The sequence below is a fragment of the Lycorma delicatula genome, chromosome 7 (genome assembly GCF_047948215.1).
Source record: "Lycorma delicatula isolate Av1 chromosome 7, ASM4794821v1, whole genome shotgun sequence".
NCBI lineage: Eukaryota > Metazoa > Arthropoda > Insecta > Hemiptera > Fulgoridae > Lycorma > Lycorma delicatula.
Genome location: NC_134461.1, coordinates 19917911 through 19945537, shown reverse-complemented (window position 1 = coordinate 19945537; position 27627 = coordinate 19917911). Strand labels below are relative to the sequence as shown.

Here is a 27627-nt window from a genome sequence, read left to right as displayed (position 1 = left end):
TAGGTAGATTTCATAAGAAAGCTACATATTGTACAGTACCGTGATTCGATTTCCGGAAAATTTTGACATATCTTCGCGTTTCACATTCCCAAGTCCTAGTAAAGCCAGATATTTTTACACGGATTTGAATAGTAGATCGTGGATACCGGTGTTCTTTGGTGGTTGGGTTTCAATTAACCACACATCTCAGGAATGGTCGAACTGAGAATGTACAAGACTACACTTCATTTACACTCATACATATCAATCCTCATTCATCCTCTGAAGAATTATCTAAACGGTAGTTACCGGAGGCTAAACAGGAAGAAGAAGAAGAAGAAGATTATAGTACTGCCAGATTAGGGAATTCCATTTAGGAAATGGAAATGTTAAAATACGACAATACATTTAAATTTCATCACAAATATCCTACTTCAAACGTTAACAAGATTCATAAACTACATAATGGTAGTTACTGTTCTAGATTTAACTTTAAACATAAGAATACTGTTACATTTCTTTTTAGAAGCAATAATACCTTAGATCATTGAACTATACTTGAAAAGGTTTGGAAAATTTATGAAACTGATTCTAATGTTTCACTTAATGAAACTTCTTACATGTGAAACACACTTCAAACTTAATACCACTAGAAACAAGCAAGGCAGCTTTATTGTTTCATTACCATGTAAATCCGATAAACTCCGGCTTGGTGATTCTTTCATTAACACCAAAAATAGGTTCTTATATCTGGAACAGAGATTATGCAACAATTTTAATCATAAAAATATTTCACCTTTATGCAACAATACTTAAGATTAGGCCATATACTATTACTTAATTCTGACGATTTATTAACTAATGCTTCAGATGTACATTATTTACCTACCACTCAATATTTAAGCCTACAAGTCTAGCTGCTAAAATGCGACTTGTCTTTGATGGCTCAGCTGAAACCTTTAATGGTTTATCTCTTAATGATACACTATTAGTTGGGCCTGTTGTCCGACAGGTTTTATTCTCAATAATATTAGGTTTAGAATTTATAACTATGTCATTACATCAGACATAGCGAAAATGTGTTGTCAAATACTAATTAAACCTTATGACACTAATTTACAACACATTTTGTGGTGTGAATCTCCAGATCAAAACATTTTGCACTTAAAACTATAACATATGGAACCGCCACTAGATGCCTAATTCAAATATCAAATGAAAACCAAAGAGATTTCCCATCAGCATGCAATGCTGTTAGAAATGATTTTATTTCAGGCTCTGACCATCTAGATGAAGCTATCCAACTAAAGGTTGATGTTTTTAATCTACTCCAATGTTGTGGATTACCATTTCATAGATGATTTTTTAATAATCATAATATTGCTACTCCTGAGCATAATTGTTCTATTCCTTTAGCTCACCAACATCAGTTAACGTGCCTTAGGCATTTTATGGAACAATTCTATAGACACATTATCATTTCAAATTACTCAATCTATTGATACTAAAATTTATACTAAAAGAATTATTCTTTCTATTATTGCAGTTGTATTTGACCCATTAGATTTTATTGGTCTTATTGTTTTCTATCATAAATGTTTTATACTATCTTTATAGCAACTTAAAATTAATCAGGATGATAGATTACCCACAACGTTATCTCAATGGTATAAATTATACAATCAATTGCATTTAATTGAATTAATTAAGATGATAAGTCCAGTTAAATTCAACAATGGCAATGAGGTTAACTCATCCCAAATACATGGATTTTCAGACGCCTCCATAAAGGGTTATGGCTGTTGTATCTACATTCAAACTTTATTAGCTAAGCAAACAATTTCATGTAATTTGCTTTAAAGCAAATAATGCTACCTAGGCTTGAATTATCGGGTTGTTTACTACTCTCATGTTTATTAGTGAAGTTAATAAATGCTCTGAATATACATATTGATGAAATTCATTTGTATTCAGATTCAACAAGAGCATTGTCCTGGATTCACTTGGACATCCATCTGTTTGGATGAATGACCAAGAATATTTCAGCAATAGAACTACTGAAATTCAAAGAGATACCTCAAATGCTAAACGGCACTTATTAAGTCTTTGAAAAATCCAACTGATGTATTGCGCAGAGGTTGTAATCGAAGTAATTAATTGATATTTCACTCTGGTGGCATGTCCTCCTTGGCTCTTTACAATTTTCATTTCATTCACCAAATACTCATATTAACTTTAATAATTATAATAAGGATCTGAAATGTCATATAGAAAAACGTAAAACTATATCATCATCTTTAGTAAATATTGTTTTAGTTGACAATAATTCTCATTTTTATATAAGCTAATTCGTACATTTAGCTTTTCTTTATGATTTAATGCACAATCTTAAATTAAATCGATCCAAACAAATCACTGATCATTTAACTATAAGAGAAAGGTAAAGGTCAGACCCTTACCTTTTTCATAAATTAGTCTCAACATGTACATTTTAGTAATAAATTAAATAAACTTAAGAAACATCAAATTATTTCTAACTTGAATATTTCACTTGACCTATTTCTGGATGATTGAGGATTATTACGAGTGGGAGGTAAATTATAACACACTATTATATTATGAAGCTAAACATCCTATTATCGTACACTCAAAGGCAAATATAACTAAATTATTTATTACTGTTGAGCATTTATGTCTTTTACAATCTGGTATACGATTGACACATCATTCATTATGCCAGAAATATTGGGTCTTAAATGCCAAAACAAGCATTTCATCAGTCATTAATAAATGTTTGAATTGTTTTTGTTTTCTCGCGAAAACTCAAATCCAACAGCTAGGTCAGTTTACCCCCTTTCAGACTAGTATCTTCTCATCCATTCTCTGTCATTGCAATATACTAAGGAGGTCCACTTATGATTTGTCATGGCGGGCAGCGGTTCAAAGACTTAAGAAACTCTTATATCGGACTTTTTTATATGTCTCAGTACTAAGGCAGTTTGTTTAGAATTAGTCTTGGACTTGACTACACAGTCATTCATAGCAATGCTCAAGAAATTTATTTCACAAAGAGGTATTCCTACCTAAATATTTTCAGATAATGGTTCCAACTTCCGTTCTGCCAAGAATTTTTTGTACGACTTATTTAAATTCTTAAATCAGAAAATCTAAACATTCAAGCCTTTTCAGCCAAACAATCACGGTCATTTATTCCACCTTATTCACAATTTGGTGGCTTATGGGAGAGCACAATTAAAAGCGTAAAATATCATCTATGTCATGCAGTAGGACAAACGATCTTGAACATTGAAGAATTGTGTACAGTTTTAACTCAGGTTGATGTTTGTCTTAATTTTCGTCCCATTTTTAGCATTTCTACAGATCATAGGAACCCATAACCAATATCGCCTGGACATTTTCTTATCGGTTGTCCACTTATGTCTACCTGAACCCAATTATAAAGAAATTAAAATTAACCGCCTAAATCATTGGTATTTACTCCAGAAATTCGTCCAATCCACCTGAAAACAGTGGTGTGTGGACTGTCTTCATTATCTACAACAGAGAAATAAATTGCATTTCCCTTCGTATAATCTGCCTATTGGAGACTTAGTATTAATCTCAAAGGAGAACTGTTAATCAGTGCAATGGAAATTCAGAATTATCACTAAAGTTTATCCAGGTGCTGACCAATTAGTTCGAGTCGTCGATTTAAAGACTACTAATGGTCAGCTTCAAAGACCTGTACATAAGTTGTGTTTGCCTGCCAGTGTCTGATAATTTAAAATTATTTATTTTTAAAAAAAACTTCACACGTTACTAATTGAGAATATTGTTAAAATAATAATTTTGATTGATATTATACTTTATTATTGTAACTTATTAATATGATTTATATTGTTATTATAATGTAATATTCTGCATATTTATATCTTACTTATATGCTCTTCTAACCCTCTACTGTACGGACTATTATACTACATTTGCTTGTACATATATACTGCATGCATGCACATACACAGACACAGATATCATATGTTAGATGTGGATAAGTCACTAAATGTGCACATCATTATTTATACTTTCTATCCAATGGCACCATGGTTATTTGCACCATTGGACACATCTTCTGTTCTGTCATGAACAACATATTTATAGAAATCCTAGTCGCTATAAGATTATAGGTACAAGTTTCCAAGAATATATATATTTACATATATTATTAATATTATGAGCATTATGATTATTCTTATTATTGTTACATTTTTATGATTATTACATCAAGATTAATGAAACCATGAGCATTACAATTACCATTCTTATTGTATTACTATTATTATTACTTCTATACATTATCATTGATTTTTGTGATCACTATTATACATTATATTGATAAAAAAAATTGTAAATTAAATATTCTTGGTTTATCTTGTATTACTAAATCATATTAATGATTGTATTAGTATAACATTTATGTACCTTATTACTTATTAATATTACTTATGTACCTTATTCTCATTTTATTATAAGAAAAGAGCTTTTTTTGACGGACAGTATGTTCAGATTCAATTGTTTTATTTGCCCTCTTGCTTAAATGTAAACATATGTCATTTTCTTCTTAATTTTTAATGAACCAGCTGATCTTAATTATTGTTAAAACTATTAATGTATGAATCTTCACTTTCCTTTAAAATGTTGAAGAGATAACATTAATAAATCTAGCTTGACAGTATATTTAATATATAATTAAAAAATGTGAACTTAATTAAAAGTATGAAACTATTGTAACATAATGTAATCATTAATTCAATGTAAATTTAAAGTAAATAAAGGATGTGCTTAACAATATTTGGTTATCCGGCAATTACTTAATGTATACAGTTTACGCAACCAATGAATTACCCTGCAGTTGGATTGTACAGGTATATACAACCTTCCCTGTGGTGAAAGAAGTGAAGGTGTCATTTGTATGACTGAACATATTTCCGGTTTCAAAAGGTTACATTGTTACACGACAACATTAAGTAAAGAATCTAATGTGAAATGGCTGTTTCCTAATTCCCCTAGCGAATGCGCTAGCTGTAACGCAATAAAAAACTGTTTTTGGACATATGTTTGTAGAACTTTTCTTCTTATGTTCAAGCTCTAGAACTTGAACACAAAAATCATTTTTTGTATATATATATATATATATGTATATCTAATAACATAAATTAAGATATAAAATGTTTAGTTTACATTTTATAAAATTATCTTTTAAAAACATCATTTATGATAAGATATTTACTTAATAAATTATATAAATTGGTAAATTATGTTACTTAATAAATCAACATCACAAAAGATTGAATAAAGTTTATAAATTCGATCCAACAGTGAACTCATTCATTGGGATTACAATACATCTTGTCTTTTCATTATTCTCTTTCATGTTAACGTAAAATTATTACGGAATTATTTTTTTTGTTCTAAGTAAAAAAAAAGCCAATTTATTAGTGTAGATTAATTTGTTAGTCCAAATAATCTTACTTGAATGCTTTCTAAGATAAATAATTTGATAGGTCTACTGATTAATTTTTGCAAAATACCAAAGTAAATAAATAAAATGAATAATGAAATACTATTTTCCGCCGTGGTCCTTTACTACAAGTAAGTAATGACGTATAATTTTCTTTATTGTTTTTAATATGAATGTGTTTTTGAAACCCCGTTACTTATTTACGATTGTTAATTCATACTAATTGTGTTATCTAGATAATATAAAACTATATTTTAAGACGTCATGTTTGTAGTTAATTTTGACGTATCTTTTATCCGTAACTTTTATACTGTTTTAATATTATTTTTTGGCTCGTGAACAAAATTACTTTTTATTATTCATTCTTGCTGTTAGGTCTAACTTCCATGGTAATAATTATTTTTAATATTAGTAAGGCATACTGCTTATTGCTGAATAAGAATTATCAGATTTATCCAGCCTAGCTAACTATTTACTTCCGAACACAAATGATTTAAATATAAACCTCAAAAATTTTTGTTTTTACACTCAAATTTGTAATAATGCTATTGTGAAATGCATAGTGCATTTATTCATTGAACATTATCAGAAACAAATGACAAAATTACTAAAGTTATTAATAATTGAGTTTCAGATTAATGTAATTTTTCTTCCAAGTCATGTGTAGCTAATTATTGGCTCCTCCTGGAGTAAATAGGAATGAAATAGTAATTAGCAGCATAAGGCATTTTGGAAGAAAGAGTTTCATTAATCTGAAATTGGTAGTCAAACTTTAAACCTAATATGGATTCAATTCAATGTAAATGTAAAACAAATGTATTTAGAGAATTAAAGCTAGAATTCAGATTTTTAAAGAAAGACAAAATCAGTTTTTTCCAAGGGAAGTAATTTTGTTAAATCGTTTTAAAACAAATTTTAATTTTTCCCTTTTACAAAACAATTCAGAATTTATTTTTATTTGTGATTATAAGGTCAAGTTATATCACTTGAACCCTTCTCTAAAATTCTACTTATCTTTTGATCTCAATGTGTGTAATAAGTACTACATGTTAATTAATTCTTAACATTTTATCTTCTCATATTTTTTATGGTAGATCATTCTTTTTATAACTAAATTATAATCAACTCAGCGGTCAGAGTTAGGCTTGGGTAAGATGATGATTCCACAACATTGTGTAGAGTAAGATTCTGGCAATTGAAGATTAAACTAAAATGTTAATGGCCAAATGATGAAGGGCTTAACAAACTTCAGTCAAACCCCTGGCTAGCCTAGTTGTACAGTGAAAATATTCATGATGCTTCTTTTATATATAATAATGTTCTTTTAAACCATTGATTATCAAATTGTACCAAATTGGATGCCTATAAAGAAAGGATGGAGAATAACACCAATAGGCAATTATACTTGTATACTAGTTATATTTTTTCATAAATCTTAATTTTATTGAAAAACTTAAAATGTAATTACACACTATAATTTTCTGCAAAGTTTTCTTCTATTTATCATTAATTATTGTAAGTTTTAATTTTTCATATTTTTCAGAGAGAAATGTTGGACCAACAAAGATTAAAATAATGCTCAGGTATCAAAGGATTTAAATAATTAATGATGATGAAAAAAAATCAGTATCTGCCTAAACATTAAAGGTAAGAAGAACATTTATTAATTGCATAGGTGAAATTAACGAAGATACTTTAAAAATTTCCTAGAGAATCCTTAGTTTTATTCAATAAAATTGATTTGATTGAATTGATTTGATTTGATTGTTTTTTGTTCCCTGAGTCATGGTGGGAAAGTTGGGCCTAGAATGTAATTTTTTAGTTGATGTTTGAAAAATTGTCTAATCAATTTGATATACTGAAGAATCATAAAAAAAAATTATTAAGAAATTGTGGGTACTTAACATATTAACGCCACTGCAGCTACAGCTTTATTTAAAAACAAAGTAGTCAATCGGATTTCGGTGGAAAATGGGCCGATATAGAGTTTAACATAGATTCAAAACAGTCTCTTTATTAATTTTAATAAATGGTTATTTATATTTATTTATTTTATAAATATAATTTAACCAAACTTAACCTGATTATTAAATATAAATAACCATTTATTATAATTAATAAAGAGACTGTTCATTTTCCACCGAAATCCGATTGACTACTTTGTTTTTAAATAAAGCTTTAGTTGCGGTGGCGTTAATACGTAAGTACCAAATTGTGTTTACCACACACTGAAATATAGAAATACTGGAATGGGCACTGCCTATGTCCAAAGTGAGCGGAAAACGAACGTGAGACAGATAGATTTAGAGGTATAGTTTTCATTGTCGCACAGTGCAGCTCATGCGCATTGTACCTAACGTACCTTCCCTTCAGAAAGTGGTTCCATAAAACTTAATTGTAGTTAATATTAAGTGATAAAATCTCATAATTCTATTTAATTAATAGATAAAATTTCAATGCTTATGAATATTAAATAAATGTTGAGTTAATCATTGTATCGTATAAATGTTTTTATAAAAACTTTCTACAATAACTTGAATTATGAAAGATAACTTGTGATTTGTGATGAGAGAGATCGTCACAAACTTTTTGAACGGACTATAGACAAAGAGAGATATACCTCTAAATCAGCTATCTTTGTTGGCACGGATTCTTCATCATCATCAACAATAAAACCATTATCATAATGGTTGCAAAACTTGTAAACCCTACAATATGGTAGTATATGACCATTTGTGTGGTCTACACACAAATTCTTGGTCCTACTGTCCATTATTAAATCAGTGAGTTTAAGGAAGGGATTGCTGTAAGATTACATTTATTATTTGATGACAAAATTTGATTTGTGACTTCAAAAAGCTGCCAACACAGTTATAGGACTTTCCTGCCATGTGACATTTTTCTTCTAAAGCACAGCATACACACGCAACTTGATTTAAAATATTTATGATTTTATTTAGATATATTTTTGTTTATTTAATTCAATGATTCCAACTAAAGCGCGCGCACATACTGTATTTCATTCATGTGGGTGTTGGGGTAATAGCGGTCACTTTAAATAATCATTTATTTAATTCTAATGTTACAACATACCAAAACCCCTACATCAGTGCTACACTAGTGCTCCTTGGGGTGACAGTGGGTACTAACAAGTCACTATACCCCAGGACTTCCCAAAGATGGTATCAGGGACCCTTGAGGTGTGTGAAGGGCATGCGAAATGCATGCCTGGATCCATTAGATTAGGGCCGGGAAGGGTAGCCCTCTAGCAGAGGAGGTTGCTGGCTTTCAGGATAGGTGGTCGGCCTCCTTCAAGGATGGTTGGGGGACCCCGACGCGAGAAACCTCATGGTGAGGTGCTACAGGGTGGACAGTAAGAACCGAACACACACACATGTACATATGGAATATTTGCAACTGGTTTTTTTGGGTTCCTAAGTTGTCAAAACAAAACTAGTTTAGTTCGATTTGTGTATTACATAAGTTAACAAAAATATAATAATTAGTATTCACCGCCATCATAAATCAGCTGTCATTGACATGGATCAGATCACGATCACCATTAGTCATTGAGCACCAATCAGGTCATAAATCACCATTCATTGTGCAGTTGATCCCTGTTCAGTGAGCACCGATTAGATCGCAGATCACGTTCAATGGGTACCGATTGGGTCACAGATCAGTCATTGTTCAGCGATCATCAATCATCATCATCAACAATAAAACTAATATCGGTATGCATTACAAAACTTGTTAATCATACAATATGGTAGTATATGATCACTAGTGTAGTCTACACAGAAATTCTTGGTCCTACTGTCCATTATTATATCAGTAATTTTAAGAAAAAGATTGTTATAAGATTGCATTTATTATTTGATGACAAAATTTGGTATGCGACTTCAAAAATCTGCCAACACAGTTATAAAACTTTCCTGCCATGCGGCTTTTTTTTGAAGCACAGCATACACACGCAACTTGATTTAAAATATTTATGATTTTATTTAGATATATTTTTTGTTTATTTAATTCAATGATGACAACTAAATCGCGCGCACATACTGTATTTCATTCATGTGGGTGTTGGGTTCTAGCCGCCACTTTAAATATTCATTTATTTAATTATAATGTTACAAAATACCAAAACGACTACAGCAGCTGTACATCAGTTCTACACTAGTGCTCCTTTGGGTGACAGTGGGTACTAATAAGTCACTATACCCCGGGACTTCCCGATGGTGGTATATTAGGGACCCTCGAGGTGTGTGAGGGACGCGTTGGGGTGAAGCGCATGCGAAATGCATGCCTGGATCCATTAGGTTAGGGCCGAGAAGAGTAGCCCTCTAGCAGAGGAGGTTGCTGGTTTCCAGGATAGGTGGTCCGCCTCCTACGAGGATGCTTGGGAGACCCGGATGGGAGAATCCTCATGTTGAGGTGCTACAGGGTGGGCAGTCTGCTGCCACAACACTATAGGTCGACTGAGTTTTGCTTCATGGCGAGGACAAGTTGCCCTGGGATGTTTAATAAGGTTGAAAAAAAAAAGTCACTATACCCACTTAGCCACTAATTTAGTTATAGAAGTAATCTGACCAAGTTTGGTCAAAATTGGTTAAGTAATTTGGAGATATACTGTGATTTAGGTTGAGAACCCGAACACATACACATATGAACATATAGAATATTTGCATCTGGTTTTTTGGGTTCTTAAGGTGCCAAAACAAAACTAGTTTACTTCGATTTGTGCATTACCTACCTTAAAAGAAACAATAATAATTAGTATTCACCACCATCATAAATCAGCTGTCATTGACATCGATCAGATCACGATCACCATTATTCATTGAGCACCGATCAGGTCATAAATCACCGTTCATTGTGCACTTGATCCCTGTTCAGTGAGCACCGATTAGATCACAGATCACGTTCAATGGGTACCGATTGGGTCACAGATCAGTCATTGTTCAGCGATCATCAATCATCATCATTAACAATAAAACTAATATCGGTATGCATTACAAAACTTGTTAATTCTACAATTTGGTAGTATATGATCACTAGTGTAGTCTACACAAATTCATGGTCCAACTGTCCATCAGTAGGTTTAAGGGAATGATTGTTATAAGATTACATTTAATATTTGATTTGTGACCTCGAAAAGCAGCAACAACACACGTATTATTCAGGTGTACAGTTAAGTGGAAGTATCTAATTACAAGGGAAAACTGGACGTATGAGTACAATATTAATTGTAAGTGGAATTGCAGGTTTGTTTCTATTTTATATTAACATAATTATAAAAGTTCACATAATTTTCCAAAAATATTCTAATATGACATTATTTATACCCCCATGCTGGTGGTTCAAACTTACTTGTACTAATTATAAATTGAAGGGGCATGCAAGTGATCATCAATAAAACCATTATCAAAGTGGCATACATGATGTAAAAGAATTTTTAAAAATTCAGCTCTAATGATGGTTTGATCTCATAGAACTAAACTCCTCTTGCACACTCATTTTTTTGATTCCAGTTATTTTCTGCCTATTGTAACAGTTAATTCTTTGATGAAAATTTATCCTCGGAGTAGAGATTTAACATTATAAAATAAATCATAGTATACCGCTTACTAAGTAGTTCAGCATTTTTAGAATTTATATTACAATTGTTCATCAAAAAAGATCATTACTTTGATATTTGTAGTTCTATTGAAAACGGCTAGAACGCGTATTCTTCAGGTTTATTGTTAAGCATAAATATCAAATTAGAAACATCATAAGATGTAAAATATTAAGTAGATTTTCAGGTTTGTTTCTATCGCTACAGACCTCAGAGTTCCTGTTGACTGACTCCTTTGTTCTCTTTAGAGCACAAGATTCATTAGTCAATATATGAACTTTCCTTACATATTGTGTAGTATTTTGAAGGCAGATAGTATTTTCCAAAAAAAAAGTTAAAACTTTTTTTTGTGCTAAAAAGAGTGCTAAAAATCCTCTGATTTTTACCACTGTTGAAGCTCAACAGTTGAACTGATTTAGATATGTGCCCATGTTGGTATCCTTACGTTTCTGAGAGTGTTGCTGAAATGTAGGCTATACATTTAATGTTTGTTTTGAAAAACTTGAAAAAAATTATACGATGTACAAAATTGTCACCTGCATGCTCTTTTAATTATCCTGTATGAAAGAACAATGGTTTTTTTAATATTTGAAACGCTGCAAATAATTGAGAGTAAGTTTATGCACGCATAGATTTACATTATAAAATAAAATATGTATATTGCTTAGTAAGAAGTCAAGCAGTTTTGCAACTTTTTGTAAAAAATGACTAATATCATTACTTGTGAAGTTTTATTGATGAAAAACTGCTTGCGATGTGTTCAGGTCTACGATTAAGCGTAAGTATCAAATTAGAAAGCGTCGTTGGAAGTAAAATATTAAAAAAACAATTTGCTGGTTTGTTTCTACTGCTACAGAACTTGGAAATCCTGTTGACCTCCTTACTAGACCTCAATATGTGAACTTCCCTTACATAATTTAAGTTTTTTTTTTTTTTGAAGGTAGATTGTATTTTGGGAAAACAAAGTTTTAACAGTACAATACTATGATTTTTGTTGAAGGTGGTAGGCTACAGACTTGCGGGCAAGAAGGGATTTGAATCTCCCTCTACTAGATGGTATTTTTATTTTTTTTTAATAAAGTCCATTTGAGAAAGAATATTGCTGAATCTCAATTTTTACACAACTGCCCAAAAAGGAGTGTAATGTACTTCGGGTATATGTATGTTCCACCATAGCAGCTCAACGGCTTAAGTCATTAAGTGATTTAGATGTACTAGACCCTGAGTTGTTATCCTTGTGTTACTAGGAATGTCATAGACTATATATACAAAATTATCATTCACACACTAATTACCCTTATATTAAAAAGCAATGTTTTTTTTTTGACAGTTGTGATTTTTAATATTTTAGATACTGAAAATAATTAGGCAAGTTTATCCTTGGAATAGATTTACAACATGAAATTAGTATACTGCTTCGTAAGAAGTCGAGCAGTTTTATAACCAACCTTTCAAATTTACCTTGTGCTTCAAAGTAATTTATAGTGTGTTAAGGGGGGAGGTGGTATACAAAGTTTGGTAATTTATTTTGATTTTCATATTTTCCCCTAATTCAAGTAAATTTTCAGGTAAAACCTAAATTACAGCTTTGAGATCACAGTTAGTGATTTTTGTCCCTGGAAATATTATCTTGCATTTAAATTTTTGCATTATCTCAGAATTAACAATTTCCTAGTTTTTAGCACTCATAAGGGTATTTTATGTTCATTTTTTGGCTTCATTGCTAGAATTATTGATCTTCTTCTTGCTAGGTACTTCTTGCACACCCAGCTGACAGTTAAAGAACTTAGGTGTAAAAAAAGAAAGGTTTTTGAAACCATGTACGATAAGGCCTTGGAACAGTAACATTTTCTGTAAAAAATCTGTTTAGTAATAGCTTTCTATCTTAGCTATCATCACCCTGATGTTACCACTTCATTTGTAAAAGATTAGAAGACCTTATAAACAAAGAGATCTAATGAAAATACAGATATTTACTGAAAAAAAGGGAAAGGCTTTCCCTACTTGCACCACACATCACATTACAATAGTTTGCTAAATTCATTTACAATAGCATTTTGCAAAATTATCAGATGAAGTTAGCCAATAAGTTGATGCCCAGCAATGCAATCCATAGTCTAATTTTGAATGAACTAGACCAAAGTAGATTTGACAAACATCTACTGAAAAAACTTATAACAGTTTTTAATGCATGTAAACAAATCTCTTGAAAACTGTACACGTATATGTAAATTCCTTGATAATATACAATCTACCTTCAACTTTACGTATTTAATACAATTCACCCAAGATATGTTTGAAAAGTGGCATTGTAGTTTAATATGAGCACAATCAACACTAGGGTATATAAATGGAGCTAATAACCTGGAGGCAGATAATAAGGAAAAAATTAGATAATTTGATTTTTAAAGCAGTCCAGACCAGCCTGCTACCTATTGATATTCTTAGATGAATGTACTACAGCAACCTCTACCATAGCTTCCTCTTGGCATAAAATTTATGCGAAATAGGTCATTAATAGAAATTATAAATAGAATAGGTCCTTAATAACCGGGCCCTGGGAATTAAACAGTTCACCTGAAGGTTATTGCTCATACAGTCTCCCATAATTATGGTCTTATTTCTGCATTCCAGATAATACGCAAACCATTTTAAAGCTAGACCTCTAATTTCAGTACTGTACATTTTAAATAAAAGCAAATTTGATGGTTAACTATATCAAATTCTTCATAAATATCAAGAAATAATAACAAACTTGCATTGCAAATATAGTATTCACCCTCCTGAAACCCAAATTGACACGAATATAAAATTTATTTTTGGATAAAAACTAATCAACATTTTTTGATTGCTTTTTCTAGCAATTTAAAAAACTGAAAGAAAATAAACAAAATGAAAGTAATGAAATCTAGTAGAAATAATGAAGATGGACCACTTACAGAGGTAGAATTACTAAAGATGGATGAAACGGGAACGATATAAAATGCAGAATAGCGCAGGTGAAACTAGCTTTCAGTCAGAAACATAATTTGTTTACATAAAAAATTAATTTAAATGTCAGGAAACTATTTTTGAGTATCTGTTCACTTCCATATAAAGCCTCGCTTTATATGGAAATGAACAGGCTTGGACAATCTGAGTACATGAGAAGAAAAGATTAGAAGCTTTTGAAATGTGGTGCTGTAGGAGAATGTTAAAAATCAGATGGGTGGATAAAGTGACCAATGAAAAGGTGTTGCTACAAATCGATGAAGAAAGAAGCATTTCAAAAATATAGCTAAAAGAAGAGACGGACTTATAGGCCACATATTAAGGCATCCTACAATAGTCACATTAATATTAGAGGGTCAGGTAGAAGGAAAAAATTGTGCAGGCAAGCCATGTTTGGAATATATAAAACAAATTTTTAGGAATGTAGGATGTAGGGGGTATACCGAAATGAAACGACTAGCACTAGATAGAGAATCTTGGAGAGCTTTGACGCAGCTCTCCACTGACAGACCTGTCAAATGACTGAAAAAAAATAAATTGACATCAGATCAGCAACACATGTAATGATTTATAATTCTCCACTGTCTTTTGGCAGGTAATTCCCTCATTTTTAGAATATTGTTTTTTAACTGCCATAATCCACACATTTATTTTTTCTTAGGCCAATCCCCAGCAGTGCAATCTATAATTGAATTTTGAATGAACTAAAAACAAAGTAGTTCTGGCAAAGAACAACTAGTGGAAAAAACTTCCTTATATGATAAAATTGTTTTAATTCATATAAATAAATATTTCTTCAAACTCTGTATATGCAAATCCCATAAATTTGTCATTACCATCAAGCCAAGTATTTAATAAAATTCATCTGGTATATGACTTAACATTTGCACTGTATACAAGCACAGTCACCATTCTAATATATTAATGAAACTAATAAGCTGGTAGCAGATGATAAAGTAAAAATTATATATTTGATTTTTAAAGCATTATGATTTAATTTATTGGCAAAACTATAAGCCTAAATTATCCAAATCACTGTGCATTACGGTTTTCAACCTATCAAGATAGGTTAAGTAGAGCAGTATCATCCGAAAAAGAAGTAGCTTTACTATAAAATTTATGCAAAAGTAGGACATTAATAGAACTTATAAGAGTAGATCCAAGAACCATATTCATTAAAAATATTAGCAATTTTACCATATCAGATACAACATTTATATATATTTTATATTTAATAGTAGGCATAGAAGTACACTGGTTTTTTAATTCAGTGATTCTTTGCAGGTAATTCCCTCACATTTTTAAAATGTTTTTTAGCTGCCATAATCCATACATCTATCTTGTTCTTAAACTTAAGGATTCAGTATAACAGATTTTGATTGATTAATATACCCTGATATAATATGTAAAAAGTTATTAAACTGAAAATTAACATCGTCATTACAAGAATTTCCCTCCAGTCATGTTCATATAAATATGATCTTAATTTACCTTATCCTAACCTCTTTAAAATCCTTTATGAATTACTTTGAGCTCCATTCTTAGAAATAACTATAGCAAAAGCCCTATGATCCTTAAAATGTGCCAGAATGACAGCACTAGAAACATTGTGTTTATATAAAATTGATTTATAGAGAATGTGATCAATACAGTATGCCCTATCATCAGTACCTCTACTATCAATATAGGAGTTGTACACATTCATACAAAGTATTTTTAGATAATGCTTAAAAATACTGTTTATTCTCTCATTAATATTTATGTTAACATCCTATTAAAAAAAAGGTATCATATTTTGGAATCATAGGAAGTTCTTCAAGGCCTTTCAAATCGTTTTATTTTGCTTATTCCAGCTACAGACATCCAAGAACATAAAATGCTGTTTTAACCAATCTTTTTTCTTTCAGAATGTATCCCAGCCAGTTAGCTTTCTTTTTTTTCTGATTAAGCTTCTATTCTTGTAAAATCTTATTATTATCTCTTCATTTTTCAGTACAATTATAATTTTCAGTAATTGTTAATTTAATATTTCAGTAAGTGTTAGGAGATAAAAAGTTGGATGTAGCGGGTGAGAAAGTCAGAGTTGGCTGATGTGAGATGTAGAATAGGCTTAATGAATGTGAAGATAGAAGGAAAATCTTGGTTAAATATTTAATTTAAGAAAATTTTAACATCTGGAAAACCATGAAAGATATAATTTACCAACAAACATAATAAACATTGCTAAAGAGAAATATAAATCTCAAGTCATTCACCCAGGAAAGTTGACCAAGAGGTTAAGATTAAATAAAGGTCTCAGATTGCACTGAGTACTATCATTTTAAATATTTCTGGTGGTAATTGATAATTTGTCGAGGTAGGCAGTTGAAGATAAAAAAACTGGTAGGATTCATTCAAGAAAATTTAGGACCTCGACTTTGCTCATGAGATATGTACACTGCCACCTCATAATTTTGTTAATATGACACTGACAAAATAAATCAATTTAGAATAGGATTCCAGCTAGTACAGCTACCATATCATTAATTGAAGATAAATCAAAATCTTTGTGTATAAATTTTGCACCAGGAGATTCTGTCATAGTTACCTGATTGAAAATAATACATCACAGTAAATTATTACTCCATTATTTTTATTAATTGCAAATAATTGTCATCAGTTATCAAAAATTAAAGTTATTTAATGTTTGTGAATGTATACACATTTTTGAACTGAATGACTACATTATGTTTTGAGATCATGCATATTGTGTATTTAATTGGTGAATTTAAAGTGATCTAGATATGAATAAGGGAAAATGTAATAATTATATTTTTTTTTGAAGAAGAGAATAATTCCTCTTCTTCAATCAGTAAAATGAATCCTCCTTACCATAGCTGTACGACTAATAACAATGATATAACCCATGTTGATAATGCAAGAGATTTTGGATTTATTTCATTATTCATTTACAGATGTCTAGGCTTCAATAGAAGAAGGGGTCAATTTTTAAAAGGGAATATACATTAGTATACTTTTATAACAACCCCTCTGTATACAAAATGTGATTGTATATAGCTCTGAGATTTAGAATTCATGTCATGATCAAGGCACTGCCATACAATGTGTCCAACATTGGTCTCAAATTTGCTTCAAACATTGACTCCAATGTTTATCATTGTACACTCTGCTCACCATGTGTTTAATATTGGAAACAATGCAGTCTCTTTTTCAAATACGATAGTCTTTGTAATGAAAATTATACACTGGCTTCTTACATTTTTCGTCGTCTTATAAGAAATATGATGAAGACATGAGATCATGGAGAAAACTGAATAATGAGGTTAGTAGAGGAACACTAAAAGTAAAGAAGAAATAGCCTTTTGAGACCGCTCATATGTAGAATATTCAGAAAAAAATATTTTGGTATGAACTAATGTGATAAAATGTAAAAACAGTAACATGAGATAAGTATAGGAATGGTACACACACTAAAGAAATTACCAGTAAAAATGGTAAAGTGTTATAGGAAGAGGGAAAGATATTTGAAAGGTGGAATAAGTGTATAAAGTAACAACACTGCTCAAAAGGAAGCCAAATGATCTTATAAAGGCTGGAATAAAATGAATAACCTGAAGTAGGACAAGCAAAACCAAAATTGGAAGTTTTATCAGGATCAACAGAACTGCTTAAGAATTAAATAGGATTTCAGGAGATAACAAAATTATGTAATGGGATCTACAACGATGGGATGTAGTCAGATTTTCTTGAAACAATCATGATTCCATTTCCCAAGAAGCATGGTGTTAGGTTTTAATCTTCTCTTCAGATTGGTATGTTGTTTATAACTCTATTTTCTGATTTGCTGACAAATTCTAGCCCTGTATTGCGAAATCGACAAAACTGTTGGCTCTCGACCAACGTTGTGTCTGCGACCTTGACAAAAAACTGAACAGGTTTCAACTAACCATACATCTCAGGGGTGGTCGACCTGCGACTGTACAAAACTACAACTTCATTTACTTTAATACATATCCTCCGAAGTAATATCTACGGTGATTCCGGAGGCTAAACAGAAAAAGAAAGAAAGATGAATAATGACTCAGCTGTCAACTTAACCAACGATATTTCCATTATTAAGATGAATGTTGACCGTTACACTGATATGCCATTCAGTTTATTTTTGTTTGTGAAAATTCTACCATGCAAAGTTATGTACGGCAACCATATTTATACAGTTTAACTAGTTGCACATCAACCTCTTGATAGTCGCTCGGTACTAATAACAAAATTACACTACTGGGCTATTATCCGAATTCAAGTCCTGTCAGAATTTATTCTACCTTTAACACTTTGAATCCTAAGCCCGTGGATGTCGTGGGCTATCGACATTTTCGTGGTGACTGGAACCAATGAAATCCACAGGCATTCGTATTTAATTCTTTTATAAATTTCATACAGATTGAATTCGTTGTTACGCTTTAACGGTGGTTCTTTAGTTCATTGGAATGATTCTTTTGTTTTATTCCGCACTCTGCCGGATATTTTTGAAAGTATCGAGTATCAAGTATAAAGTTTCCTTACATGTTTGAGTTAGATAAGATGTTTGTGCCGTAGAATTGAGTGTAATCAATGTAGTTACGTTTTTGTGTGTAATTTTTTTTTTATTCGTAAGTAAAAATAATAATTATTAGTGCATACTTTAGTGCCAAGTTATATAGTTTTCTCTCCAAATATGTATATTCACGATCTCAAAACATAGATTAATTTGTGAAACGTTACCTGAATCCCATTTTTGTGAAGATTCGGACTTTGACCCCAGGTTTTTTTTTTGAACCATTTGATCTCTGAATAGCCACATCCTTTTCTCAAAGGGAAAATTTGACAGTTAATGATGGGGTATGTGGATTTAGAGGCAGGATACGATTTCTTGTTTATGGCATAAAACTATATATTGTTTGATTCCCCAACCGTATATGTACTTCAGTTTGAAATTTTCACTGGTAAAAAAAAACAACAACAAAAATTCCATAAGTTTTATTTTCCAAAAACTATTTCTGATTATCTTGACAAAGGACATACAATATTCACGGACCGGTTTTACAGTTACCAGCTGTTTTTGATTTGTTTATGGCAGTGACAGACTAATGCTGAATGTCCTATTGGAAAGAGTTGCCAAAAATAAATTTAGTAAAAAAAAAAAAAAAAAAAGCTAAAAAGAAACGAGTCTACACGAGAAGAAATCATCTCTTGTGTGTCAAATTGAAGACACTAGAGATGTATTTAAGTTATCGTCAGTTCATAGAATGACAAAGTGAAGTACATATACGCTCTTGGGGCACATGTTAGTTTTTGATTTCAAAAACAAAAAACCGTATATGATTATCAATTATAATAAAAATAAAACGGATGGATAAAAAATATTGTTTGCAAAACTTATAAGTGCTAGTAGTTTCTTTTTGGTACACACCCTACATTCTACATCCCTAACAATTTGTTTTACATACACCAAACGTTGCCTGCCTGCACAATTGTTTCCTTCTACCTGTCCATCCAATATTAAAGGGACTATTCCAGGATGCTTTATGTGACCTAAAAGTCCGTCTCTTCTTTTAACTATATTTTTTCAAATGCTTATTTCTTCATCTATTTGCCACAACACCTCTTCATTTGTCACTTTATCCATCCATTTGATTTTTAACATTCTTCTATAGCACCACATTTCAAAAGCTTCTAATCTTTTCATCTCATGTACTCTGATTGGCCAAGTTTTGCTTCCATATAAAGCTATACTCCAAACATATACTTTCAAAAATGATGTTTAAATTAATTTTTGATGTAAAAAAATTGTATTTCTTACTGAAGGTTGGTTTTGCCAGTGCTATTTGGCATTTTATATCTCCTACTTCGTCAATCTTCAGTAATTCTACTTCCCAAATAACAAAATTCTTTTACCTCCATAGTCTTTTCTCTACCTATTTTTAGATTTAGTGGTCCACCTTCTTTATTTCTGCTACATCTCATTACTTTTATTTTGTTCCTGTTTATTTTTACATAGTTCTTGCATAGGACTTCATCCATGCTGTTCATTGTTCCTTCTAAATCCATTTTACTCTCAGTTAGAATTACTATATCATCAGCAAATTGTAGCATATTTATCTTTTCAGCTTGTGCTGTTACTCCAGATCTAAATTGTTCTTTAACATCATTAACTGCTAGTTCTCTGTAAAGATTAAAAAGTACCAGGGATAGGGAACAACCTTGTCAAACTCCCTTTCTTATTACGGCTTCTTTCTAATGTTCTTCAATTATTACTGTTGCTGTTTTTCCTGCAAATGTTAGCAATTTTTCTTTTATCTCTGTATTTGAATCCTAATTTTTCTAAAATGCTGAACATTTTATTCCAGTCTAAGTTATTGAATGCCTTTTGTAGGTCTATAAACCCCAAGTATGTTGGTTTCTTTTCGTTAATCTTCTTTCCATTATTCATCTGAGCGCTGAAATTGCTTCCCTTGTCCCTTTACTTTTCCTGAAACCAAATTGGTCTTCTCCTAACACTTTCCTCTCAATTCTTCTGTACAGAGTTCTAGGTTGCTACCCTGAGTGATAATTGTCTTTAACTGATAATCTACCAGTGTTTAAACAATAATATCACTCAAAATACTTCATTCAACCAAAAGAATACTTTTTAAAAATCTGAAAAATCTTTTTAGTGTTGGTAGTCAATTTAAATACACATATGAAATTTGATGCAGTGTAGTTCAAATTTATAAGCCCTCATGACTTGAATCGATACTAACACAAGGTTATAAAATCATTCAGTACTGACTGAACACAACATTCAATGTAACAATATTTGGCAGACTGACCAAACAGACTGTGGGTGTAACAACCTTCAATATTTTCTGCATGATAAATATTATTAAATATTCTGCATGACTCAATATCCTTCATCAGAAAAGTGCAATCAGTGTAAGGATAGTTTGAAATGTTCTGATAACTCATAAACAACTACATTATTCATAACAGTCACTGTATTTACTTATATTTATTTATAACAGTCACTGAAGTGATCCAACCAAAATATTTTTGGTTGCTTCACCATGTTTTTTATATTTCCATATACAATGGCTGCCCAAAACAGGTATTTTTATCCCTTTCAAACTTTTAAAAACAGTTTAATTTTTTCAAACTGTACTTTTTATTTCACTTTTAGTTTTTATTCCGTTAATTAACTTTTCAATTATATTTTAATTTATTTACTTTTCATTTTTATTTGTTAAATTAGATATGTAGTAGACTAATTCTAAACCTTACTCGATACTAAAAATGAAATATCACATTTAAGAATAAAGTATTCTATTATTTTAGTTTTTTTTTGTTTTTTTAAAACACCCCCAACATCCCCGGCCACCGCCGTTAGGCTATGCGCAGGAATCTCGAAGTGTCGTGGTAGTCGACTGCCCCCCTGTCTTGCCTTTCCCGTGGCATCCCATCGGGGTCCTCTCAGTTTCATCAAGATGCAGCAGCCCTCCCTTCTGGACGACCACTACATCCCTCCACTGAGAGGCTACCCTTCCCGTCCCTAATATTATTTTAGTTGGTAAAATTCACATTTCTTAAATTTCAGAGTACTTAATAATGGCGTAAATGCACATGATTTGTGCAGAATTTGAAAATTCATAACTTTGTTCAGAATTGAATTTTGAAGCAAACTCTGAGGACTGCTATCAAAAGGTGTGTTGTTGCACGATAATGCCCATCCACATACTGCCACCCACACTGCTGAAACGCTCCAGAAACTCAGCTTTGAAGTACTGGCTCGTCCTCCGTGTAGTCCTGATCGTGCCCCTTCTGGCTACCACTTGTTTGTGTTCCACTCACAGAGGCATTAAAGAACGCGTGAAAACGCCACACCCTACCGACCAATCGCAACGTCGGATCCAAAGCGACCGGCGCATGCGCAACACGGATACAAGGCCTTCGTATGTTCTCCTACAATGCCTACGCATCCAGTCGACCTCGAACATGTTTGAACACGAAACTACCATACACAAACCGAAGTTGAAGCCACGTGCGTGATGTGTACAATAAAGTGGTATCAGTTACGAGCAACCTTGAACATTTCTGAACAGAAATTCAGAGAAATCAAAAAATTTCTCCAATTTTAAAGATTGTGAAGCAAACTGGTTTATTAAACACTCTCCTCACAATTTGTCATATGGGGGTTTAAAGTGATTTTTGATTTGTGTATAATTTGAATAAAAATTCCCTATTTTTAAAGATTGTATCTTCCCCGAAAAAAAAGTTAATTTATTAAACACTCCTCACCATTTACCACATAACCTGATAGTAGATAAATCTATTGCCAGATCATATAACGGGCCTTGGAACCACTACATATATCAATTGTAAAAACTATCATTATAAATAAAACAATAGCACACACACATTTGCTGTGTGGGGGTTTAAAGTGTTTTTTTGTGTATAATAAATTGATTGTGTTGAAGTTTGTGATGTGCGTGTTATGTGTTATTGTAGTCCTGAAAAGGACTGTTTTCCTATACCTCTATCGTCTTCTTTTGAATTAAATACCTATTCGAAAACGACATTGTGCTTAACAGATATCAATTAATTGTTGCAAACTTTGTATTCATTTAATTCCTGGGTGTATTTTACTGGTTTATTTGTAATAATACAAAGTAAGAGTTTAGTGTGTTGCGTGACGCTACTGTCGATCGTGGGAATCTTTTAAAACACACACACCTCCTAGATATTTTTTTTTATATACGGACATCATATAAATAATGTCTTAATGCTGAATGAATGTTTACGCGATATATTAGTGGAAGTTTACGAACACACACACACACACACACACACACACACACATACACACACACACATACACACACACACAGAGGGTTTTGCATTACGATAATTTATCACATTCCTATGTTTGTGATCAGTGTTAAGTTTTAATTTACTGTAGGCTCGTGTCTTCAGCGACCGTGTTGCGCATGCGCTGCCGCTTGGCGCTATCGCGCTTACTGTTGTAACGGACGTTCAAAATAGGACGCTCAACCTTAGGCCATGTTCGTCAGCTGTTCTTCAGTCGCGCGCCAAAAATAGCACTTTCAACAACTCCGCGCCGCTACGTTAACGCACGCACGCGAACAAACACAAGCCGCCACCGCCTTTTGGTGCACGAACCATGTCCGGGTCCTGGAGTGGCGGGTGACGTCTCCTGTTGCAACGGCCACGACGACCAGGATCATCCTCGAGGTACGTCTAAATTTTTATTCATAAAAACACAATATATTTTCTCACACACACACGCACACAGTATATTTTCATACACACACACACACACACACAGACCCACACATGTAATATTTTTCATTTTTCTCACGCGCGCAACTTATATACAACATTTTTCACTCAATCCATCAGGGAGCCGCTGTAGCCGATTGGTTTAAGGCGTCAGCCAGTCCCGTCCCGTCATGACACAGTTCGAGTCCTAGCCGATCAGGTTTTTTTCACTTTAAATATTTAATTCAAACCGAACGCTACAGCTTTACAGAGTGTGCGGCCGGCGCATGCAGGTACCATTGAGGTTCCGTAAGAATCGTACGTAGAACAAGGGGGGCTTTATGTCGCACGGCCTGTACCAATATAACGGCGGTCTTTTGCCGCCTACAATGCATGTTGGCGTATTGCCAAATAATTCTTATATTAATGATATGAACGACGCTCATATACAATCCTCCGTATGTATTTGGAAAATAGATACGGAAATAGATATTAAATACAGTTTTGATTTACTGTATAATAACGAAACATACGGTCGACCTCAGGGCCAATGTCTCGGAGATAAGTCGTTCATTAAGACGTCAGCCGATACATTCAGACGTTGCGGTTCGGTGCGAGGCTGGATCTGGTTCCGGAACGGAATCCAGATCCGAACAAGCGACCGGTTGGCGACCTTACAGCGGTGGGGCGGTGAGCTGTGGTATATAAATCCGGCGACGTGCGAGCGGCGATCAGTTGTTTGTATGAATTTACCCGGGCACAATTACTTAGGCCCTGGCAACCCGATCGATAACGGGCCCCCGGTGGACATCGATGATCAGATCGCGCTTGAGCACGATCGCAGATACGAATCGGCCACAGAACATCATCATATACGTGCAGCTGATAGATCTGCGAATCGGGGATTTTGCTGGCGATTTCGTTAGGACTGGGAATCGGCACAGCCTGGTGGGTGCCGCAGGTCTTTCAATCAAATACGGAGTGAAATCGGTTACCGGAGTACTTTATCCCCGAATGTCAGGCAGTCGTACAGCGGATACACCTATGGCTGATGAACCTCCTGCAAAGGTAGCGAAAAAGGACGGCGGCGGCCGGCGCTACAGACTTTGTACACCGGCCGATCGCTAACTTCAACCACCACCGTTTCATGTGGACCTGCGGTTACCAGTTTAAGCACCTGTCCGGCAAAACACAGTGGACCGAGGCGTTGCCTGCGGCTAATAGGAAGCCCGCTGTTGCGGCCACCTACATGAACGTCGGGTACGTGACGATGCCGTTGGCCTATATTCCTGTCGATATACTGCCTTGGTACCTGTCTCCGGCCGAATTCAAGAATCTACCGTTAACATCCGAAGTGAAACGTGTACAGCGTAGTGTGAAACCTATCGGCTTTCGTTTACCGTTTATAACAAACAGTGCGCAAATAAGTAACGCCAATAGTGAACAGTTTATGTTAGTCGGAGCCGCATACGGGCTTTGCAACAAGTACCAGGGCGTTAATTGTAAGTACACATACGCTGCCGATAATCCTATGATACCGACAGAGCTTCATCTGCACAATCCGTGCGATGAGGTATCAAACCGGTACGGTGGTACAGCCACCGGGTCCTCTATAGACTATTCTGCGATACCGTGTTCATTCGGTAATCAGATTTAAAACAGTATTATGTACAGCATTATTATAATCAGACAGGGGCGGATACATTACCTGAAATTATGAAAGATATGCAGGTTTTTCCGATAACAAACTCCGCAACAGCGGAACCGTTATTATATGAACACAGGCCGCAAGTATGTGTACTTAAGCCGATGAAACCGTATCCTCCGTTGAAAACGTGTAATACTAAATTAAGATACGGTATTAAAAGTTTTTGTATATCAGATATGTTGTTTGATGCCGGCTTAAAGACCGGTATAAAATTACAGAGTGTAAGATCGGCGCATGCAGGTACCGTTGAGGTTCCGTACGAATTGTACGTAGAACAGGGGGGCTTTATGCAGCACGGCCTGTATCAGTATAACGACGGTCTTTTGCCGCCTACAATGCATGTTGGCGTATTGCCAAATAATTTTTATAATTATGATATGAACGACGCTCATATACAATCCTCCGTATGTATTTGGAAAATAGATACGGAAATAGATATTAAATACAGTTTTTATTTACCGTATAATAACGAAACATACGGCCGACCTCAGGGCCAATGTCTCGGAGATAAGTCGTTCATTAAGACGTCAGCCGACATCTCCAACGCGTTCGGCTATCGGTCAAACCTGGACGGCGATAACCTTGTTACGGAGGACTATAAACTCACATGACTAGAACGTGAGAGCGTCATGCCGTCAACGTCAGATACTGTTGCAAGCTGCGTATCAGGCGATTTTGTTAATAAACAAAATGCCAAATATAGACTCAATTATATCTTAAATAATAAGTTTAGTGTGACCTCAAAAGTGAAATCTGTTATAAAACATTTATCGTACAGATACAGACGGTTTTAATGTTATTTTAATGTCAACAAATGATATTTGTGACATTACTACAAACTTTGAGTCTTATCTGTCCGCAAAACATAACATTTATATTTAATCTGTAAATAAAATTGTGAATATTAAGGTAATTTGTATAAATAAAAGATAAATGTGTATTATCGACTAACATGTTTATTTTCAATTATACCTTACAATACATTGCGACTACATATTCTATTTAATTACAATAATTCCGATCTATCTGTAAAAAAAAAGCTTAATTGTATTTTCAATATATTTAAAGCGTACGTACGTTCGTGTCCCGTCCTTCAGTTTCCTAACATCCGCTCCCCAACATAACAGCAGTTCTACAGCCACAGGGTTGGGCTTACTACGGCATCGAGCTAAAAAGCACACGTACGCCATTCATATTTACGCATCCTTATAAAAAAGGCTCGGTCGTTCGGGAACACCTCTATTGCTTAAAACAATAAGGGATGTTTTCTCGAATCGGATGGATTCTAGGAGGATGGTTTTTAACCTGCACCTCTAACTGATCCCCGGCCATAATTTGTTTTATATCCTCATAATAGTAGAGATCGAGGCGGGCTTCATTCCAAATATTTACACGCCGTGCCAGGCCGCCCGTAAACGGAAATTGTTCGTTGCCACTGGGGCTGATAATATATCCCGGGTTTAAGAAGAACGACCCTAGAGCGTCAAAGAAATAGTTTTTACCCGAATTCGGCGGACCCAATATATATATTGTATTGCACTTGTTCAGGCCTTTATTACAAACCGTATATACGTCGTTAAGAAACATCTTCATTTTTGTAACATCGAAATCGAACTGATACATTAGGAGGCCGACCAACGCATACACGCTATCAACAGCGTCGTAATACATTTTATCGTAGTCGGCCTTACTGGGTGCGTTAAATAATGGAGGATTATTATTAAAATGCAACATAAAGTCTAAGACATCAAAGCTGTTATATAAATGTTTTACCTTTCTCAATGCCGGTTTAACAATTCTATCGGAGTCGTCTAATTCCTCTGTAACGGTCGAATCCGTTACGGAATCTGTTTCGGAGGTTGCTCCGAAACCTCCGATACATTCAGACGTTGCGGTTCGGTGCGAGGCTGGATCTGGTTCCGGAACGGAATCCAGATCCGAACAAGTGACCGGTCGGCGACCTTACAGCGGTGGGGCGGTGAGATGTGGTATGATATACGGAGTAGTGGAGCTTTGATACAGCAATTAAAACCCGCCTCACAGCCTTCGTTTCTAACCCACCGTTGCAGTCTCCAATACATGATTGCCTATCCAGCCCCTTCCCTTTTTACACTCTCCCTGGTCGCTCTCTTTATAGATACGCGGTATAAATACAGGCTGTGCGACGCGATTAAATCCGTACTTTTGCCCGACACACGTATGCGTCAGTTACATATCGGCGTGAGACTGTCAGACCGAAAATTAGTATTAACTTAACACCATCTGTCGAGTATGTAATCTGTGGAAGATCTTTTCCGTGCCAGGAAGCAAAAGTCAAAAAAGCAAGAATACCGCTCGCTACAGCTGGGGGATCCTGGCACAACCTTCAGAGACGAGGACGATTGTGTGACCACTGTGTTTGAACGGTCGCAGATCATATCAAGTTCGGAGGAGGACGAACAGTCGACGCAGCTTCCCGACAACGAGTTAGAATGCGAGGAGTTGCAGGACGGTGAATACTCGTTCAAGGAAAATGTGGAGGTA

At 33.7% G+C, this 27627-nt stretch overlaps 1 protein-coding gene across 10 annotated transcripts in view; it reads left to right on the top strand.

Annotated features, from left to right (window-relative positions):
- The window catches only part of LOC142327764 (uncharacterized), a 129991-nt gene that overhangs the window by 74455 nt on the left and 27909 nt on the right, over positions 1-27627 (top strand). For 6 of the 10 annotated variants that reach the window (XR_012757080.1, XR_012757079.1, XR_012757081.1 and 3 more), the window contains one exon: positions 7041-7144. The gene's annotated coding sequence lies outside the window, so the exon portion shown is untranslated. Of the gene's footprint in view, positions 1-5517; positions 5629-7040; positions 7145-18647; positions 18755-23102; positions 23370-27627 lie in introns of those variants that run through there. The other 4 variants (XR_012757082.1, XM_075371079.1, XM_075371078.1 and 1 more) reach the window with 3 other exon arrangements.